Here is a 23,597-nt window from a genome sequence, read left to right as displayed (position 1 = left end):
GCAGGATTTGCACAAACGCCAGACCAAATCAAGCACCGGTGGAAGACGTGCATCGCTGTTTAGATGGGGATATTCCAAATGATACCAGTGACCATGTATACAGGAGTAACTCTGTCTGCTTAAGCATGTAAATGGGTTATTCCTAATGATTCAGAAACCGGAATATTGACCTTAACCCGAATATTAACGGCATGTAAACGTAATCATTGTTACATCATCTCCAAAATATTTATATTTATTTACAGTGTATTTTTTCTGGTTGAAATGCACATATGAGTGAGTGAATGAATGAGTCAAACATAATTAAAATGTACACATTACTTTTCATGCAATTTTTTTGTCAAAAAATAAATGTCAAAGTTTCTTTATAATGTTAATCAAGAATTATCTCATTGAAACAACAACAGATAGGTTATGGCTTAAGGCCCTGTCACACCATGACGATTTAGCCAGCATATGCCAACTGTATTAAAAAACACTGGCATAAGTTCAACAAGTTAAAGGTAAGTTTTTTATAGGTTAAGAGCAAGTTGAAGCATGTTGAAACACGCTGAAGCTCGCTGAAGTACGTCCTAATAAGCTGAGGTCCTCAAAACATTTTAGGCATGCTGAAAATTTTCAACGCATGCCAACATGTGACTCACATGTCCCGCACATGCTGGACATAAGTTGTAGGTAAGTTATGTGATTGTTGGCAGATGTTTCTTGTAATTTACTCATAAGTCTAAATCCGTCCGTTAATGCTGGCCACTGATTGGCTGAAAGCCGCGGTCTGTATGCAGAACGACTATTTCATTGACACACGGAAAAAATATAAAGCCTGACTTGTTCATTTCAGTCCAGTTCACCATCACAGATGGACATGAATCCACATAAAGCTCCTGATTTTTGAAAATGATGTCGGAGAATCCTTTAATTTGTGGCTGGAAACGTAGTGTTTTAAAGCATGTCCCTCTGTGTTTTTTTTTTTTTTTTGCTTCAGGTGTGTTTCTCATGCTGGTGTCACACTCTGATCACACAGAAGTGCTGTAATGATTTAAACTTTTAAAGCACTGTCGCTGTCTGTGTGATCATCAGATGACCTGTTCGATCGATCAGGGTGATTACGCCTCATTAATGTGTTGTTTAAACATTTAGCCCACTAGCACCCGCGTCATTTTGGCTTGTCAGTATCTCACAAATAAAAAGTGAAATTTCCCAGCGATGGGATATACAGGCTTACAGTTGTTTAATTTTGTAGAAAAAAAGCAGATCACAGACATGACACAAAACTAAAGTCATTTCAAATGGCAACTTTCTGGCTTTAAGAAACACTATAAGAAATCAAGAAAAAAAGATTGTGGCAGTCAGTAATGGTTACTTTTTAGACCAAGCAGAGGAAAAAAATATGGAATCACTCAATTCTGAGGAAAAAATTATGGAATCACCCTGTAAATTTTCATCCCCAAAACTAACACCTGCATCATATCAGATCTGCTCGTTAATCTGCATCTAAAAAGGAGTGAACACGTCTTGGAGAGCTGTTGCACCAAGTGGACTGACATGAACCATGGCTCCAACACGAGAGATGTCAATTGAAACAAAGGAGAGGATTATCAAACTCTTAAAAGAGAGTAAATCATCACGCAATGTTGCAAAAGATGTTGGTTGTTCACAGTCAGCTGTGTCTAAACTCTGGACCAAATACAAACAACATGGGAAGGTTGTTAAAGGCAAACATACTGGTAGACCAAGGAAGACATCAAAGCGTCAAGACAGAAAACTTAAAGCAATATGTCTCAAAAATCGAAAAATGTACAACAACACAAATGAGGAACGAATGGGAGGAAACTGGAGTCAACGTCTGTGACCGAACTGTAAGAAACCACCTAAAGGAAATGGGATTTACATACAGAAAAGCTAAACAAAAGGCATCATTAACACCTAAACAGAAAAAAACAAGGTTACAATGGGCTAAGGAAAAGCAATTGTGGACTGTGGATGATTGGATGAAAGTCATATTCAGTGATGAATCTCGAATCTGCATTGGGCAAGGTGATGATGCTGGAACTTTTGTTTGGTGCCTTTCCAATGAGATTTATAAAGATGACTGCCTGAAGAGAACATGTAAATTTCCACAGTCATTGATGGGGCTGCATGTCAGGTAAAGGCACTGGGGAGATGGCTGTCATTACATCATCAATAAATGCACAAGTTTATGTTGATATTTTGGACAATTGAAAGGATGTTTGGGGATGATGAAATCATTTGATAATGCATCTTGCCATAGAGCAAAAACTGCAAAAACATTCCTTGCAAAAAGACACATAGGGTCAATGTCATGGCATAGGGTCAATGTCAATGAGCAGATCTGATTTGATGCAGGTGTTAATTTGGGAGATGAAAATTTACAGGGTGATTCCATAATTTTTTCCTCTGCTTGGTCTAAAAAAGTAACCGTTACTGACTGCCACAATCTTTTTTTCTTGATTTCTTATAGTGTTTCTTAAAGCCAGAAAGTTGTCATTTGAAATGACTTTAGTTTTGTGTCATGTCTGTGATCTGCTTTTTTTCTACAAAATTAAACAACTGAATGAACATCCTCTGAGGCCGGTGATTCCATAATTTTTGCCAGGGGTTGTAGAAGGGGTTAAAGTGCCGTGGCTGTCGGTGATCACCACTCCGACAGAACACACAGCACTTCATTCAGGTAATACCTGATTGCAGTCGACTGGTGCTTTAAAAGTTTAAATCATCACAGGTCTGTGATGACCTGATCAGCGGATCAACGGAGTGGCTGCTTCCTGATCAGTGGACCAGGTCCACTGATCAGGAAGCAGCCACTCGGCACTTTCAACATTTAAAGAGCCAGCACTCCATTCATTTACGGCAGCATTTCCCACAGCCAGTGTACTCATCAGCATTCTGTACATAATGAAAATGGTCCAACAAAATAAAAAAAAATAATCATAAAAAAATTATAATAAAATAATGTTAAATTATTCTGTTTCTGATGCACACCACACTGTGCAGTACCGACCAGAACCTCTGGGTTGAAACTGGGCTGTCAGCAGATGCTGGATAATCGTCAAGGTGTGACAGCTGCATTAATTTATTAGACATACAAAAGCGTGTGCCAGCATTTTAATACGGCCGGCATACGTAGGCAAAATCGTCAAGGTGTGACAGGGCCTTTAATTTTATTGATAAACAAAGATTTCTATAACATCTTTTTTTAAAAGTTAAAGCTATTTTCATTTCACATTTTCTAATGTAAGAAATGTGTTTTAAGTTCAAAATGTACAGTAATCAAATTAATCTTGAGGTAAAAAAAAGCTTCTTCAGAAAACTGCTGTGTATGCACTCTGTTGCCTTCCGTGTTTTGGCCTGATGCTGCATTTCTATTAGATGCACAAAGCTACATCACAGCACAAAGTTGGACTGGGGTGAACTTTGACTGAGGCGGCCTGAAAACCATAGGCGCAATTTGGTGGGGGATAGGGGGGACATGTCCCACCCACCTTTTCAACCAGGAGGGACAGAATATGGTATGCCCCCCCACCTTCTGACATATATGTGTGTACTTGAAACATGCTATGCCAGTCTTATGTGCTAACCATGTCAGTCTTATGTGCAAACCATGTCAGTCTTATGTGCAAAACCATGTCAGAATAGTATCTTTGTTTCTGCATGTTTGTATTTTTAGCAGCATTGACTTGTTTACAACACCTGTTTCTTGTTTGTCACATTCAGAATTTTCTGGGACTGCATTTGCCCAGATTTGCAACCAAAAATATTTGCCTCTAGGGACTAGTGTCTACACATAAGTATTAATAGACCATATGCTAATTTACTAAATTCTGAAAGTTAGAAAAGGAAATCAGAAAAGCTATCTGGGACCTCAGAAAGTCCATCTGCAATTATTGCTTGATCTCCAAAATCAGTCTATGCAAGCGAAATTATGTTCAGTATGAGTGTTGTCATTAGTGCCACTTCGAAAATTAAATTCATGATAAGTAATTTATCCTAAACTTATGATCTGTTGTTTTTTTTTAAACTTATGCAAAAACAAATCTTGAGAAAAAAAATACAGAATGCGATAGTTAATTATTAATTATTAAGAGCCTGTTTTTTCATATTTATGAATACATTTTACCACATTGCAGTTGTTTTTTTTAATGAAAACTCAACCTATCATTCTTTTTGAGTTCTACACATGTGATGATACCTTATTTACACCAGGATGTTAATCAAATCAATGTTGGCTTTTCTCACAATAAAGTACTTATATCCACAGTTTCAAATTGCATAAGTCAAATGGTGTCCACTTTATGGTCTTCTCAAAACATTAAAATTACTGTTATGGATGCTCAGAATGCATCTGAGCTTATCTAGAAACCGATCTAGGGCTTCTGGGGGCCTAAAGCGGCCCCCAGACCCCCGGCCTATGGGCTTCGGCCCTGCGGGCCTCGCACTTTGTCCCACCAATTTCTATTTCTAAATTGTGCCCTTGCTGACAACAAGCGACAATGCGCACATCTGGTGGAGCATCATTCCAGCTTGGTTTTTAATGCGTCACACACATGACATTTCTCATTGAAAACAATGGGTTTGAGAGTGATGTGCGACATATTTAATGCCCTGAATGTGTTCACTGTGAAAGGCCCTTGAGTCACTTTCCTGCTCGAACTGCATAGCAAGTGTAAGAAATGCAAGGCCTGATTCACATTCTCTTTCCACTCTTTTCAGCGTCCCATTGGGATAGTAAATTAATTAAGTTTGTCTCTGACAGGCATTCTATCCAAAATCTATTGGTATGAATTCAGTTATCCGGGACAATCCCTCCTTGTATATAATGACAAGCGTATGAATAGTGGGAGGTGGGGGACAGCAGCTCCTCTTGTGTGCTGCAGTGGCATTTCTGTATTCTCCACATGGAATGCCTCATTTTGAGGAGTGAATTGTGTGTCGATATATCCCTGTTCCCCACCTTCCCCGAAGTGCTTTGCTCAATGCAAAGCTGGCTTAGCCCCTGCTGACCTGTGTAGTTCTGCAATGATGCTGTTCGCCCTCAGAGAAACAAACATAAAAAAACACGCGCTCTTTCTAACACTGGCTTTAATAGTAATGTGGGCCCTGTGGGTGTGCCTCATTTCCTCTGAGCTCAAGCCCAGCATCTCTGAAGACTGGCAACATAGAATCCACACAAATGAATAGAGGCAGAAATCCCTCACTCCTGTTCATTCAAACTGTTGTAATAGGAAATGACTCACAATGAACATATGGCTGCAAAATATACATGATGGGAAATATCATCAGGATGTGATAGTGTTCATTCTCATTGTTTATTATTCTCTGTGTCATTGTCTGCTGGCAGCGCCAGTCTATCGCAATACATTCTGAAAAGCACTCAGTGTGCTCCTCTGACCTCAGTGACTTTTTACTAAAACTACACTCAACAAAAATATAAACACAACACTTTTGGTTTTGCTCCCATTTTGTATGAGATGAACTCAAAGATCTAAAACTTTTTCCACATACACAATATCACCATTTCCCTCAAATATTGTTCACAAACCAGTCTAAATCTGTGATAGTGAGCACTTCTCCTTTGCTGGGGATAATCCATCCCACCTCACAGGTGTGCCATATCAAGATGCTGATTAGACACCATGATTAGTGCACAGGTGTGCCTTAGACTGCCCACAATAAAAGGCCACTCTGAAAGGTGCAGTTTTGTTTTATTGGGGGGGAATACCAGTCAGTATCTGGTGTGACCACCATTTGCCTCATGCAGTGTAACACATCTCCTTCGCATAGAGTTGATCAAGTTGTCAATTGTGGCCTGTGGAATGTTGGTCCACTCCTCTTCAATGGCTGTGCGAAGTTGCTGGATATTGGCAGGAACTGGTACACGCTGTCGTATACGCCGGTCCAGAGCATCCCAAACATGCTCAATGGGTGACATGTCCGGTGAGTATGTCGGCCATGCAAGAACTGGGACATTTTCAGCTTCCAAGAATTGTGTACAGATCCTTGCAACATGGGGCTGTGCATTATCCTGCTGCAACATGAGGTGATGTTCTTGGATGTATGGCACAACAATGGGCCTCAGGATCTCGTCACGGTATCTCTGTGCATTCAAAATGCCATCAATGAAATGCACCTGTGTTTTTCGTCCATAACAGACGCCTGCCCATACCATAACCCCACCGCCACCATGGGCCACTCGATCCACAACATTGACATCAGAAAACTGCTCACCCACATGACGCCACACACGCTGTCTGCCATCTGCCCTGGACAGTGTGAACCGGGATTCATCCGTGAAGAGAACACCTCTCCAACGTGCCAAACGCCAGCAGATGTGAGCATTTGCCCACTCAAGTCGGTTACGACGACGAACTGGAGTCAGGTTGAGACCTCGATGAGGACGATGAGCATGCAGATGAGCTTCCCTGAGACGGTTTCTGACAGTTTGTGCAGAAATTCTTTGGTTATGCAAACCGATTGTTTCAGCAGCTGTCCGAGTGGCTGGTCTCAGACGATCTTGGAGGTGAAAATGCTGGATATGGAGGTCCTGGGCTGGTGTGGTTACACGTGGACTGCGGTTATGAGGCTGGTTGGATGTACTGCCAAATTCTCTGAAACGCCTTTGGAGACAGCTTATGGTAGAGAAATGAACATTCAATACACGAGCAACAGCTCTGGTTGACATTCCTGCTGTCAGCATGCCAATTGCACGCTCCCTCAAATCTTGTGACATCTGTGGCATTGTGCTGTGTGATAAAACTGCACCTTTCAGAGTGGCCTTTTATTGTGGGCAGTCTAAGGCACACCTGTGCACTAATCATGGTGTCTAATCAGCATCTTGATATGGCACACCTGTGAGGTGGGATGGATTATCTCAGCAAAGGAGAAGTGCTCACTATCACAGATTTAGACTGGTTTGTGAACAATATTTGAGGGAAATGGTGATATTGTGTATGTGGAAAAAGTTTTAGATCTTTGAGTTCATCTCATACAAAATGGGAGCAAAACCAAAAGTGTTGCGTTTATATTTTTGTTGAGTGTATTTTTAAGACTTCTAAAGGTATCCATAGTTGTGGTGCTTTTCATCACAGTGGACAGCCTCTTGCTTGACTTTGGGCAAGGACGTGCAGAATTAGACCACAGTCACACGGGACTCAGATTTTCACACCCATCTCCATTCGTGTGTAATCGACAGGCAGTGAGTGACAGCATCAACTCTGAGTCTGAATGCTCAGGTGGACAATGATTCCTCAATCATTTCTGTGACTGGAACCAATCATGATCGTTGCTGCATGGCAATAAAACTTGAGTCAGCCAGGCTGAACAGCTGCACCTCTGCTTGGGTTTGTGTTGTTTTTTTCTGGAGATGGCAGGTTATTTAGAAGACAAGTGAAAGAAGGGCTGTGGTGGTGAATAAGTTTTCTTTATTCAACTCCAAATCAGACAAAGCTGCGACAGTATGGAAAATGCAAATAAAAACAAACAGTGATTCTTACATTTACTTTGACGTGTTTTATTGCTCACAGTATGAAATCAAGATATTTCATGTTTTGTGTAGACATGAATTTCATATGTTAATACACAGACCTGTATTTCAGGCCTGCAACATATGCCAGAGGCAGGGACAGGTGCAATTTAGGGCAAGCATTTCGGTAAAAAATGAACAAATGGAGCTATTCCGCAGAGCACCTTTCCGTCCCGTTTAATTCAGAATAGCAAATCAGGGTGCATTTTGAAGCATGATCATTTCTTCTTGATCCATCTTTGTCAATCTTGAACAAACTTGGTATACACAGTAGTTACAGTATGTCCTTCATTGGCACCAGTTTTAAAATCAGGGTCACATTTTCAAACTGTTCAAAAATTTCATCCTGATTTGCAAAATTATCCCTGGTGTTCATAATCTTGACAGTTTCAACCGTATTTGAATGTCTTTAAATGAGGAATTCTAGTGAGTACAGCTTGAAACCTGTTTGAATGTGCTACTTTGAAGCAAAAGTATTGTTTCTTGTGGTTCAGGCTGAAGATGCAGTTCCTTACTTTCGTTTATGGCTGGGTTGCCAGGTGTGGAAGTTATAAGCGAGTTAGTTGCCAAGTCTGCACTTTATGACCTCGCCTGTTAGGAGGCAAGCTGGAGAAAGCTGTTTCATCCCATTTTTGCAATTTTTTTGATCATGGATAATTGTATTAGAACAGCACTCTGTGGAATAGAGGTGAAAGTACTGTAACCAACCTATAGGAATAAATAATGATGATATTCAAAACAGATGATGTCAACAGGTGCTTGTAATCATGATTTAGCACATACTGTAAGTAACATCCACAAAAAGCTGTTATTGAGGAGCAAAGATCTGCAGAGGTTTTACAGTATGTCATCAAATGCCTGAGAAAATTACTGAAAAGTTTAAAGGCACTCTTTCAGACAACAGATGCCCCCACCTGCCGACAGCAGCATTTCACTGACTCTTTGGCAACATGACATGAGGAGAGTACTATGCCAGGTAAACCAGAGCAAAGCCAGCGGACCCGACAGTGTAGCTGGAAAGGTACTCACTGCCTATGCCAGTCAGCTCTCAGGAATCCTCGGTACAATCTTCAACTTCTCCCTGTCCCCAAGGCATCAGGCAACAGTGATCTCAACAACTACAGGCCCATCGCCTTAACATCAGTGTTGATGAAATGCTTCGAGAGGCGGGACCTGCAACACATTAAGGTTGTTGCATTTGATCCCCACCAGTTCACCTACAGGAGCAATTACTTAGGGCCCCTTTCACACATAACATGATTGAAGCCACCTAGCGCATGAAGGAGGAACTGCATGCCATTCATGAAAATCACAGGTGCCTCCAACACCTCGTACACCTGTCGCTACAACCATTCATGCACACATCGGCAGAAAGACAGAGAGTGCCCTGTGAGAGGCCATTTGATACCTCTCGCAGCAGGTGTCATCCAAATTCCAGGTGACACAAACAAACTTCATTTCCTAAGTGCTGGAGGAGCACTTAGGAAATGTGTGGCCATTCACGTTGTTAGCACGAAAACAGTGAGCAAGCGACCACTTTCGAGCTGGCTGTGAAGTTTGTCTAAGTGTACCATGACTGTGGCGTTGCCAAGTACACGTGTCATGCCAGAGTGTGTGTATTGCATGCCCTTCCACTCCCCCCGCTCCCCCCCCCCCGCTTTCCCCTGCAGACGAGGCGCCTCTCATCTGATCACAGAGGAAACCTTGGTCTGTGCACTGATTGGACAGGGGGCGTGGCTAGCTGCCAACAGCAGCAGCTGTTGAGATCTCTGGTCCTGGACATCACAGCTGCAGAATGTGTACCATGTGTTGACGGACAGGACCTTACAACTGTGTGTGCTTGCTGTCCTCATGTGAAAATACATAAAAACATATATCGCTTTTGTGACTGGCTGGAGCGCGCACATTGACAGACTGTCTCAGCTGTCCCAATCTGAATACCACGTCTGTCTGACAGGACACGCGTGTCCTGTGAGCCGCGCCACAGGACTATATGACAAGCCAAATAAGCACCACAAAATATGCCACGTTCAGTCATGTATTACCAAAATATGTCATAACAAATGTCGCTTGGTCAGTTATCATGGTGCTTTTTCCTCTTGTTTTAAAAATGCATTCATCTCCTTGTTGATTTTAGCCATTTCATGCTCCTGTTATAAGACAGTGATTGTAGCACAGTGGTAAAGTTTCCGTCTGGTAATCAGAGCTTTTGTAAATTGCAGGTTCTAACCCTGTGAGTGGCATTTATATTTTATTTAATCAGGGTTATTTAAGTGCGGGGTTGTGTATTGCGCCCCTTTTATGTATTATTTATATCAACCCAGTGATATTCACGAATATACAGCTGGTTTTCATTTTATTTTTCTCCATATCAGTGTCGTGATGTGGTGCAACACGTCCCAGCTACTCGCACTGTGTTCGTGCATGCGCACGATGGTTTGTGGTTTCCCATTTCGTGTTTGGTTCATGGATTTTTTTCTTCCAGTTTCTGCGCCTTTCATGTTAGGTGTGAAGGGGCCCTTAGCAATTACTCAGCGTTCAACACTATCACTCCAGATATTCTGATAACCAAATTACTGGACCTGCACCTTCCAGCTGTGCCTGGATTAAAGACTTCCTCTTGGACAACAGTGTGTGAAGCTCGGCCTTCAGCTTTCCTTCCCCCTCACACTCATCACTGGCTCACCACAGGGCTGTGTGCTGAGTCCACTCTTGTACACTCCGTACACTCATGACTGTGTAACCCGTCAATCCACAAACACCATCATCAGGTTCGCAGATGACAGAATGGTGATCAGAGTCATCTTGAGGGGAGATGAGACTGCCTACAAGGAGGAGGTCCAGCACATGTTAGGGTGGTGTCAGGCCAACACCACCCATAATCACTCCAGAGAAACCGTTGGGATTATGCCCCTCTCAACATCAATTTAGATCAGGTGGAGAGAGTGTCATCTTTTAGTCTTCTGGGAGTGAACATCCAAGAAGAGCTCTCCTGGTCCACCAACACTGGCTGTTATAAAGAAGGCCCAGCAGCAACTACACTTCCTGAGGCTCCTGAGGAAGAGTTGACTGGAGCAGAAGCTGCTGGTGGCCTTCTTTTATGCCACAGTGGAAAGTGTGATGACATACTGTGTCACTGTGTGGTTCACCAGAAGTACAGCTGCCGACAGAAAGGCTCTGCAGTGAGTGATAAACACCACCAAAAAAATCATTGGCTGTCCCCTGCCCCATCTTGAGGAGATAGCTACCTCCCGCTGTCTCAGCCGATCCAGAGCCATCCTCTCAGACCCATCTTGCCCAGCACTTCACCTGTTCAACCTGTTCCCATTGGGTAGGAGATACAGGTCGATCACTGCCCAGACCTCCCGTATGACAAACAGTTTCTTTCCCTGGGCTGTGAGAACATTAACCACTCATGTGCAAACTCTGACCACCATGTGCAATAACTGAAATCCTATGGGCTGTACTCATACAAATGTGTGCAATATCTTCAATCAAATTGTCTCTGTGCCTTACCTAGAGTGTATATTTGTTTTAAATAGCTTGTACATATCTTCACTTTTTATAACTGACATTTTTCACTTGGTCTGGTAATTTAATTGTTTATGAGTCATAGGTGATGGCTTCTTTTTACCTTTTCTTAGCCTTAGATGAGTACCCGTGAGCATAGATCACTTATGGCACTGCATCAAGAACTGTGATTCATTAATAGCTGATATAACCACATGGACAAGGAATAACTTTGAGATACATTTATCAAATGTTACAGTACACAGTTACATTTGCAGGACAAGGAATAACTTTGAGATACATTTATCAAATGTTACAATACACATTTACATTTGCAAATACCAGTCTGGACTAAAGACAAAAAAAAAAAAAAAAATACCATTCAGACTGAAATCAGCAACAAGTCCAAAAGCCAGAGTCTGTCATGGTAAGTGCTGGTGTCTTTGCCCTTGACAAAGGTAATTTATACTTCTGTAATGAGAGTATTATTCACATTTGCCAACCTGTATGCATTTTTTTTATCCAGCCACATATTTTGACATTTGCGTACAATGTTTCAATTTGGCACACAAAGTATGTAAAAAAAAAAGCCAAAGTAAATTATTGACCAGGTGCACTGCATTCCCAAAAGCAAAAGAACAGTTTCACCAATCAAAACAATATATTCTGTCCCCACAGCAAAGTTCAGCCAACAACAGCATCGCATTATATTCCGACAGTTGATGTGACGTTGAGTTGTGTCTCGCAGAGACCGCAAGCAGTGACTGTTAACTGCTGTGAACAGACTGTGTCTGTCTTCTTTGACCATTTTATTAAAAATATCTGAGATAACATGGCTTGCTGTGGAGCTAGTTGTACTATCGGACTACTTCAGAAGTTTGTGCTCCAGTATTTTCATCAAGTGAAATTTTCATGTTAGTTTATGTGCAGGTATCATAGCTTGGTGATGTCTGCTCTATTATTACTCCAGTTACTGAAGCAATTAGCAGGTCATACTTTTTAACGCATGTTATTGTTTTTTACGCAGATTATTGCATTCCCTCACAATAGTTTTTGCATTCCCTGGCAATAACCTAATATCATATTAAAGCTCAGTTCCCCCCCAATAAAGCACAAAGCATCTTCTAGCGCATCATATCTCTGCAGAAACAGACCGTTTTTCTTTAAAATATGCTCCAGAGTGTTCATGCAGATAATCACATTGTGTCTCACAGACAAAACATCCAGTATATTATTGTATGTGAGCCCTAGGTGAAAGTAAAACTTAATCAAGTTCTGGTTATCCATTATGTGCAATCCAACAAACCTGTGTGTCACCAGGCTGGAAATATGGACTCAAAAGTTATTGCGAGGGAATGCAAAAATATTGCGAGGGAATCCAAAAGGTATTGCAAGGGAATGCAATAATTTTGCAAGGGAACGCAATAATTGGGGCCAAAAAAAATTTAACCACCATGTCCCTAACCGGGCTCCGTAATAAACAAAAAGCAAAAAGTGTTAATAAAACACTGAAACAAGGTTATACTATTACTATTTAGCTTGTTTGGTAACTATATACCACTTCTGAGGCTAAGCTTCAAAATACAAGTGCCGCTAACACCTGTACTGTTTGTTTGTGTCAACTTGGTAAAAATTAGTAAGGCTAAAACTGAAACTACTGGAAGTGTGATGAAGGGTGAAAAGTATTGACACAGCATGCTGTTTTTTCAAAACTCAGAAAAAACATGTTTCATTTACAACCCCAATTCCAATGAAGTTGGGACGATGTGTAAAATGTAAATAAAAACAGAATACAATGATTTGCAAATCCTCTTCAACCTATATTCAACTGAATACACCACAAAGACAAGATATTTAATGTTCAAACTGATAAACTTTGTTTTTGTGCAAATATTTGCTTATTTTGAAGTGGATGCCTGCAACACGTTTCAAAAAAGCTGGGACAGTGGTATGTTTACCACTGTGTTACATCACCTTTCCTTCTAACAACACTCAATAAGCATTTGGGAACTGAGGACAATAATTGTTGAAGCTTTGTAGGTGGACTTATTTCCCCTTCTTGCTTGATGTATGACTTCAGTTGTTCAACAGTCCAGGGTCTCCATTGTTGTATTTTGCGCTTCAAAATGTGCCACACATTTTCAGTGGGCAACAGGTCTGGACTGCAGGCAGGCCAGTCTAGCACCCACACTCTTTTACTACGAAGCCACACTGTTATAACACGTGCAGAAAGTGGCTTGGCATTATCTTGCTGAAATAAGCAGGGACGTCCCTGAAAAAGACATTGTTTGGATGGTAGCATGTGTTGCTCCAAAACCTGAATGTACCTTTCAGCATTGATGGTGCCATCACAGATGTGTAAGTTGCCCATGCTATGGGCGCTAACACACTCCCATAACATCACAGATGCTGGCTTTTGAACTTTGCGCTGGTAACAATCTGGATGGTCTTTTTCCTCTTTTGTCCAGAGGACACGATGTCCATGATTTCCAAAAACAATTTGAATGCAGCGCACTTTTTCACTTTGCATGTGTCCATTTCAAATGAGCTTGGGCCCAGAGAAGGCGGCAGCGTTTCTGGATGCTGTTGATGTATGGCTTTCGCTTTGCATGGTAGAGTTTTAACTTGCATTTGTCGATGTAGCGACAAACTGTGTTAACTGACAATGGTTTTCTGAAGTTTTCCTGAGCACATGTGGTAAGATCCATTACACAATGATGTTGGTTTTTAATGCAGTGCTGCCTGAGGGATCGAAGGTCACGGGCATTCAGTGTTGGTTTTCTTCTTTGCCGGTTACGTGTAGAAAGTTCTACAGATTCTCTTAATCTTCTGATTATATTATGGATTGTAGATGAAGGAATCCCCAAATTCCTTGCAATTGAATGTTGAAAAACATTGTTCTTAAAGTGTTGGATTATTTTTTCACACAGTTGTTCAGAAAGTGGTGATCCTTGCCCTTTGCTTGTGAACGGCTGAGCCTTTTGGGGATGCTCCTTTTATACCCAATCATGACACTCACCTGTTTCCAAACAGGTGTTCTTTGAGTATTCATCAACTTTCCCAGTCTTTTGTTGCCCCGTCCCAACTTTTTTGAAATGTGTTGCAGGCATCCATTTCAAAATGAGCAAATATTTGCACAAAAACAATAAAGTTTATCAGTTTAAACATTAAATAGCTTGTCTTTGTGGTGTATTCAATTGAATATAGGTTGAAGAGGATTTGCAAATCGTATTCTGTTTCTATTTACATTTTACACAACGTCCCAACTTAACTAGAATTGGGGTTGTATTTCATTGCTATTAGTTTATCTACTTTTTTAATTGTTTTATTCGTGGGCCTTTCACTTAACATTTACTATTTATTTTATATTAAGCTATTTTAATGGTGCCCTTTTTTTTGTCCTACCAGACCCTGCTTATTTTCAGTATTTCATTGTTAACCATTTTTGCTAGGGTTTCACCAAAGCTACTGTACACTAGTTCAGTTTTAAATTTCAGGTACATAGTCACACACATAGGTCGATCTCAATATAGGCAATATGGTCAACCCCCCGTGGTGGCATCTTGTTGGGGTGTCAAAGTACTCCAGGTTTTTCATTGTTCATTTGTGTGCCCTCTGTTTTTTGCAGGCAGCTTGCTGCTGACAGACAAGCTGTCACATGCTGAGGAGGACACCCATGAAAGTGCTCATCGAATCAGTACCAAATGAGAAAATACACAGAAATACATGGAGAACAGCCATTAATCTCAATACACTTAGAAGTGCAGCATCAAGAATGTCAGGTCTGCAGCAATTTTGCACACTTCTTTATCTTTCAACTCTCTCTATTCAAAGAAAGCAGACTGACTAAGTCTGCCTTTCTTGGTTAAGGTGTTGGGCTTGAGTCCAGGAGATCATGGGTTCAAATCTCCGCCTGACTAGAAAATCACTATGGGCCCTTGGGCAAGGGCTTTAATCCCCTATTGCTCCTGCTGTGTAGTGAGTGCCTTGTATGGCAGCACCCTCACATTGGGGTGAATGTGAGGCATTATTTGTAAAGCGCTTTGAGCGTCTGATGCAGATGGAAAAGCGCTATATAAATGCAGTCCATTTACCATCCCATTTACTGACATTAACCCGTGGATGACCCCCCCGGCTCAGTCACACACTCTCTTTCTCTTCTTCTCTTCCTCCGATGGCAGTGGCTTTCCAGGGCATTGATGGGGTGTGTGTATGTGTTGGAGTGTTGTAAAGTAGTTACAGTTTCTCACAAGACCCATGACTCTTATTTTAAGGGCCTAACGTTGCAAGGCTGTCTTTCTGCAGCAAGACACATGGTGTGGGTGTGTGTGTGTGTGTGCGTGCGTGTGTGTGTGTTGAGGGGGCTCCATTCACCTCAAAACAAGTCATTTAGCAATTAAAAAAGCTCACAAACTGACAAATTAAGGTAAAAATGTTGCATAGTTCCTCCATAATGTTAAATATGTTTTGAATGTTATGTATGATAAAGGCAATGAGTCAGCAATAACATCACATCAGTTAATCGTTAGCTAAAAGTGAATAGATTGATCATGATTTGTTCTAGCATTCTGCACTTTGATTACTTTTTATTACTGTAAACACAAAAGCTTGATGCAACATTTTTAAAATTGGCATGCTTGAATCCATAACATTTAACAAAGGGTCGGTGTTTCAGGGGCATGAATTTACAACTGACCATGACAGTGACAGTGTAAGTGTCACAGGTGGAATGATGGTTGAGACCACAATGCAGAGAAAACACCAGCAAGTTAAAAAAAAAAACAACAACAACAGTATTTAATGACTCACACAGGAGAGCAGTCCAAAGCTGGCAACAGAGTCAGGGGATTGGCAAGAGAGCAGACCGAAAGCTAGCAAAACATCCAAAACCACAAGAAGCAATAACAAGCAAAGTGTCAAAAATGGCAGACAACATCGTACAAACACCAGAACACAAGCAGGGAGGGTGGAATGGGCCGGAAGGCGGGCACACACACACACACACACACACACACACACACACACACACACACACACACACACACACACACACACACACACACACACACACACACACAAAGGAAAACAAAAGGACAACACACCAAAACAACAAGCAGTGTGGGAAAGGGGACAGGACAAACATTTTGCATCCAGGGGCCAGCCACAGCCATGTAGCTGACAGGGGGCAACTAGACCCTCAAGAGGATGCTCATGAACCCAACAGTAGACAGACAAACAAACAGTGGACTAACAACAGAGATGACAAAGGACAGGGTGAACACCAAATGGATGCCATTGCAGCCAACAGTAAGGAGATGGGAGGTCAAAGGGGCAATGGTGACGGTGACAGGACAGGCAATCAGAGGACTGACTGTGGGGAAACCAATAGACATACACTAACAGACAACTATGTGAGATATTGACAATGAAGAAAACAACTGGGAAACCAGATAATAAACAGGAGAGGAAATGGAGAGGACCAAAAGAACAACAGAACTGGTGGACATAGACAGACACAGACATAAGAGAAAGAAGATTGGGGTGACCCCAAAAAAAAATACAAACCTAATGGAGTAATTGAACAATAACAACTGTGGTAACAAGGGACAGATCACCCCACAAAATGACACGAGGAGGATGACAAGGACAATGACGTGAGCAACCACTTACCAGAAAAATAAAAAAAAATATGTGGAAAACAACAAAGCAACATAAGCATGAGACTGAACAGAGATGAAATGATTGTCCAAAATACAGTGACACATGAGGTACTCTCTGCAGGCACTGGAAGAGTTGGAGGCTCCGGAAGAAGAGGAGACTGTAGTAGAAGCAGGCACTGCAGACATGGGCATCGCTGAACACTCTGGAGACATGGGTGCCACTGAAGACTCAGAAGGTGTGTGCGCCACTGAAGACTCTGGAGGCATGGGTGCCATTAAAGAATCTGGAGACATGGGTGCAACTGAAGTCTCTGCAGGCATGGGTGCCGCTGAAGACTCTGGAGGTGTGGGCGCTGCTGAAGGTGCCATTGAAAACTCTGGACAAGGCAGAGGAGATGAAGACTCTTGAGATGAGGGAGCCTCTGATGGCACTGCTGTGGATGTGGGCGCTTCTGAAGGTGCCGCTGAAGACTCTGAAGAAGGCGCTGAAGACTCTTGATATGTGGGCACTGCTGAAGGCACCACTGGAGACAGTTGAATAGGAAGCACTGAAGAAGTGGGGGCCGCCAAAGGCACCATTGGAGACTTGGGAGAAGTAAGCACAGAAGACATGGGCGCTGCTGAATGCTGATGAGGTGTTGGCGCTGGAGGCTCATGAGGCATTGGTGATGGAGGCTAATAAGGTGTCGCTGCTGGAAGCTGATGAGGCATAGGCACTGTAAACTGACATGAAGATGGCGTGGGAGACTGAAGTGAAGACGGCACTGGAGGCTGAAGTGAAGAGAGTACTGGGGACTGACAAGCAGTTGTCACTGGTGAATGGAGAACTCTGGTGTTGCCTTTGGGAGGGACCCAGGAACTGCAAAAGGAGAGTCTAAAAATAAGTTGCTAAGACATTGTCTGGGTCCTCAAACAGCACAAGGGATCCTCTCTGTGGGTTGAGTATGCTTAATTTTGATAGTCCAGGAATATGTTCACACAGATTTAGTACCCTCCAAAAGTATTGGAACACTTGGTATTTCCCACATTTTAATTTGTTTTTGCCATTTCAAATACAAAAAAATACAAAACAAAAATTCCTAAAATGATCTTCCTTAAACTCATACCGAAAGAAAATCTCTACAATGATAAAAACAAACATATAAAAACCAAGACGATGAGTTAAATAAGTATTGGAAAGATTTGGTATAATACCTGTAAATAAGCAGTTTTATTGCTAGTTTTCTTCAGAAAAGTCAGGGAATGGACACATGGACATTTCCAAATCACTGGATAGGTCTGACTGACTGAGGGTGGATGTGTCATTCTGACGCCATTCGGCCTCAATTGCCCTATGTGTGACAGGTGTTTTAGGCTCTGCAGCTGTCTGATAGAGCGGGAAGACTGAACCATTTTACATAAATAAAGGGGGGGGGGGGCATTTGAGACATATTATTTTGTCAGTATTATAATTGTATTAGTGGCATCTTTGGGCCTTTGTCAATCATGGCTCCCTCGAATCCTGCTCGTAATTCTCCTGTTTTCGTCATCCCTGCCTGGTTGCCACCTTTGACATGCCCATTTCTCAGATTTGTGTTTGTAATGTTATAGCAAGGTGATTGCACACAGTTACACGGATTTGGGTCACACTGCAGTCTTAACCATTATTTTTCCTGGTGTGACTAAGGTGTAAGAAAGAAATCACAATTATACAGCATTGTGTGATGAGAGGTTTTACATAAATCTCTGGAAAAAAAAAAAATCCTCACTACCATCCAACAATGATCCACGTCTCAATGTTTTCCAATTAATGTGGGATCCTGCATTGACTGTTAAGGCAGCAAGTCACTTGTTTATATATATATATATATATATATATATATATATATATATATACACATCCATCCATCCATCCATCCATCCATTTTCTTCCACTTTATCCGGAGTTGGGTCGCGGGGGTAGCAGCTCAAGCAAATCCCCCCAGACCTCCCGATCCACACACACCTCCCCCAGCTCCTCCGGGGGAACCCCAAGGCGTTCCCAAGCCAGCCGAGAGATGTAGTCCCTCCAGCGTGTCCTGGGTCTTCCCCGGGGCCTCCTCCCAATGGGACGTGCCCAGAACACCTCTCCAGCTAGGCGTCCAGGGGGCATCCGGAAAAGATGCCCGAGCCACCTCAACTGACTCCTTTTCGATGTGGAGGAACAGCGGCTCGACTCCGAGCTCCTCCCGAGTGACCGAGTTCCTCACCCTATCTCTAAGTGAGTGCCCAGCCACCCTGCGGAGGAAACTCATCTCGGCCGCTTGTACTCGTGATCTCGTTCTTTCAGTCATGAGCCAAATCTCATGACCATAGGTGAGGATCGGAACGTAGATCGATCGGTAAATCGAGAGCTTTGCCCCCTACTCAGCTCTCTCTTCACCACGACAGTCCGATACAGTGACCGCATCACTGCAGATGCTGCACTGATCCGTCTGTCAATCTCACGCTCCATCCGTCCCTCACTCGTGAACAAGACCCCGAGTTTTGCCAGAAACTGGGCGACTGCCAGGTGGAAACCATTCGGATTATTCAGACGGCTTTCGGTGATGATCCTATGGGCATCACACAGATTAAGGAGTGGTACAACCGGTTTAAAAACGTCCACACAATGGTGGAGAGCAAGCCACACTCCGGTCGGCCATCAACATGCTGAAATGACCAGATCATTTCCAAAGTGAACACTGTGGTGATGCGGGACCATCGTGTGACTATCCGAGAAATTGCGGAAGAGGTGGACATCAGCACTTTTTCGGCACATTCCTCTGTGACAGAAGATTTGGCTATGAAAAGAGTTGCAGCGAAATTCATGCCGATGGCTTCGGCACGAAGCTGCTGACGGAGCAAAAGCACCTTCGTGTTGAAGTCTCACAGGACATGTTGTGACATGCCCACCTCTTCCACAATTTCTCAGATAGTCACACAACTGAAAAGCCACTGAAAGCCGTCTGAATCTTCCGAATGGTGGACGAGGTGGGCATCATTTTTCGGAAAATTTGATGCAGTCTTGCTGCTCCAGTCGTTCCGCCATTTTCCTTGCAAAGAAAATCCGACGAGAGACTACACCCATCCTCACACAAAGGCTGCTTACCAGCAAATGACGCAATCGACAGGCGTGAAAAAATTCACGCATGTGCATGAAGGTTCAAGGTTGGCTCATGCAAGCACACGTGATTCAAATCCAGAAGGTTTTTGCAAAAAATAAAAAGGTCAGATACTTTTCTAACAGACCTCGTATATATATATATATAAACCCTGTATTTCAGTCTTATTTTACATGTATATCTAAAATAATGATAATAAATAAAATAATTAATAAATAATAAAATAATGATTCCTATCCATGAATCATTCTTTGTTGTTATGAAATGGTTATGGTGCACTGAACAAAATAGCAGAATCTCAAAAATCAACCTTTATTCAGAAATGTGTTAATTAGCAACCTTTAATAGATTTGGCTGCAAAACCTGGTATCTCCATCTTCACTTTGTTTGCAAAACTCAGTAAGCCCATGACTTTAATGTACGCTAATACTACCTTTACTCATAGGCAGTACACATTACGAATGTCATATTTGTGTCATTCTTGGCACATTCCTGACATTCTTAACATGACTTAAGGCATCTGAATAGGTTTCTTAATAGTGTATGTTGGTGTGTGATATTCATGATTTTCGTGGCACATGTTTTTGGCTCTCAAAAAATCTTCCACGAATGTCACGCACCACCATCATTTCACCTCATGTCGTCGAAGTCGCAAACTGAGCGTGTTGATCCATCTTGATTAGTGATGATCCTTAATAGAGCGTGACAGCGTTCTTCTTAGACGTGCGCACACTTAAACCCTGCTGCACCGCATTCAGTTTCATTGCTGAAGTATACTGAAGAAGGACAGCGATGCCAAGTCGGCTAAAAGGTTCGTTCCAGTGCTCCTCAGTGTGCTCCTGCGGTGTTCCACCTGCTGCTGTGCCTGATGTTTGGGAAAATGAGCGAGATGAGAGCTGCGTGAAGCAACACATCTGGCTCTCTGTCTCCTCCTCCTCTCTGCGCCACCCCATGGCACAGAGCCCAACTAAGCATGCAGTCACAAAGTTCTTCTGCTGTGGATTTAAAGGAGCAAACTGGAGCAACCTGAATTGTTCAGCAGCTGATGGATGAATATGGGTGGCAATGTGGGTGAATATGGAGACAATTCGCCTCATTCACAATGTGACAGAACTTGACGATGTCATGTGCAATAGCGCGCGACAGCGCGGAATATAATGCTCCACCAGCACGTTCCATTAATCATAATGCGTGGTAACAGGTTGCAGCAGTTCCTGACGACGCCTCTGCCTCAAATCATTACATTCGTGATCAGCAGCCAAGAATGTATACTTCATGGCATTCGTGACATGCCGTCGTTATGTGTAAACACACCATTAGAGAACCTCTCGTGGGCGCCACAATCTTTGCATCACGTGACCGAGATACATGCGAGTGAGTGGTGCGCTGTTCACTATGTGGTTTTGCACACAAACTGGGATGGCGCTTACGAGGTTCTGCATACAAACTGCATCTTGACTTGCATTTACCATAGGATTTATGGGGTGTTGCAGCAGAATTGATTTTGTTATCGGATATGAGCCTCGGTAAGCTTTCACTTGCAACAGTTATCTCATTTTCCGTGGGCGTGGCGTTTATGGGGTTTTGCGCCTAAACTCTTCATATATATTGTCATTACAGTGTCAAGGACGTTCTTGTCAACAAAATAATTCAATTACAAGACACTGTTATACAATAGATACATCCTGGGGGTGGGGGTGGGGTAGGGTAGATAATGTGGTTATACTTGTACATACCATGGCTTTGAACCATGTTATTAATGTTATATTTCATTCTTTTTTGACATTTTTTTCTGCTTTCATTGATTTGGTGATGTGTTAAATTTCTGTCTTCCTTTGAACATCATGCAGTATGTCTTTGAAAGGCACAAAATTTAAACCAATATGTGTACTGCCAATTAAGCAGTCTTACAAACATAACATTGTGATTCCTTCTAGCAAACCATACTAAAACTACACATGACTTAAAAGTGGTTTTGGAAAATAAGTCTATTTGATATATCTCCGTAATGTGATCATTTTTTTTTTCAAGTTTCAATCAGCCATTTGTGCCTGAGTCAGTGATGTTTACAGATTACTCCAATGTACTTAAAGCAAACAAATTACATAATTGTTGCAAAAAATGTCAAAGATGTGCCCTTGCAATTATGTTGATTCAATTCTATTTCTATGGCGCCCTTCTTTGCTTTGTTTACTTACTCTGATGAACCAAAAGGTTGGCTGAACTTTAATTGAACTTGATTTGCATAAAGGCATGCAATTTGATAATGCCCGGTCGCCACTGATCAAAATAATTTGAATGCACATACATGACTGGTTAAACAAATTCCAATTTGTATGCTGCATGTGGCCTGTGAATTTGACCATCAATGAATTTTGACAGTCAACAGTGAGAATTTAAGAAACATAAGAGGTATGTGCAAATGTTTTTTTATAAATTGATATTTTCCCATAACTTTTACCAATTTCACCATAGTCTGCTTGGCAACTTGGAAATGTTAATGTTCCTCTGTCATAAATGAAAGCAGTACAGGGTGAGAAAATAGCCCTGTCCAGGTGCATGGGATGCATCATTTCAGGGGCATTAAGGCAAGACTGGATTCAATTTTGTCTTGCCTGCTGGAGCGTGTCCTTATCGTCTGTCACTTCTGATATTTCCCGGCAGTTCTGAGCCAAGGATGCCATCATCACATTTCCCATCACAACTCTCTCCTGTTCCTATCACATAGTGACATGGTTAAATCAGCATACCTTTGCCCACCCAAAGAATGATTATTATCCTTTGATGGAATGCAACTGTCCAGCCCGTTCCGAGCTGCTGCCAGCGTCTGCCATTATGGGACATAGTGATGCTAATACTAGGTTTAGCTGTCCTTGTCAAAGTATACTACAGTGATCCTGATTATCCCAAATTGCTATTTTCAAACAGACAGCAGTTTTACGATCATGGTATTTGTGCTTAAACTTTCAAATAGTAGTTTGGCTTACCAGTGTGACATATTTGAGATGTCTTTAGAATGAAATAAAAAAAGTCAACCCTTTGTCCATGTGGCTCAGCATAACTACAATTATACGCCTTTTACACAGCTATATTAACAAATGTTACCGCTGCAAACAAACCTGACTACTTCAGATATAATAAACTCAGGACATTTTGCTTATGCACCTAGGACAGAGAGTGCTGTCATACCTAGCTTGTTTTATTCTTGCATAATAAGGGAGCATTTTGGGGGCAGGTCGAAGATGCATCAGTTTCAGAGACAACCAGATAATGTCTTATTGGACTTACTACTGCAGCCTATCTTACTGGGATGTGAAGACCAGCGTGATTGATCATGATATCATATGTATATATTTTTATGTTCCTGTGATATCTGGGAGACTAATTTGCAATTTGTTTAGATGCCAACTGCATGCAGTTGCTTAAGTATGTTACATACTCACAATAAAGCTGAACCTGACCTAGCATGGGCTGAGTAAGATCTTGACTCTATCATTCAACAGAGTAATGAGGCAAAAAAAAAAAAACAAAAAAAAAAAAAACTGGGGTAGTCTTAGATCGTATTCTGTCCTATTCTGATCTACACATAAGAGAGTTCACAAAAATCACTTTTTTTCATTTGCATAATATCATAAGGATTCAACTTTTAAGGTTCTGTTATCAACCTATAAAATTTTTCATGGACTACCACCTCCCTACTTAGCTGACCTAATTAAACAGTACATACTTGCCTGGGCTTTGTGTTCTCAGGGCACGTGACTACTTTGT

General features: G+C 41.9%; 1 long non-coding RNA gene across 1 annotated transcript; it reads right to left on the bottom strand.

Moving 5' to 3' along the window:
• Nucleotides 1–743: 743 nt before the first annotated feature.
• LOC117509278 lies at nucleotides 744–18,877 on the bottom strand. The gene is made up of 3 exons (XR_004560353.1): nucleotides 18,867–18,877; nucleotides 9,075–9,081; nucleotides 744–923 (listed from the first exon to the last, which is right to left on the bottom strand). It is a non-coding gene; the product is annotated as an uncharacterized LOC117509278 (long non-coding RNA).
• Nucleotides 18,878–23,597: the final 4,720 nt, after the last annotated feature.

Source organism: Thalassophryne amazonica, chromosome 4, assembly GCF_902500255.1.
Source record: "Thalassophryne amazonica chromosome 4, fThaAma1.1, whole genome shotgun sequence".
NCBI lineage: Eukaryota > Metazoa > Chordata > Actinopteri > Batrachoidiformes > Batrachoididae > Thalassophryne > Thalassophryne amazonica.
Note: the sequence above shows the minus strand (reverse complement) of the source record. Positions and strands in the feature narration are given on the sequence as shown.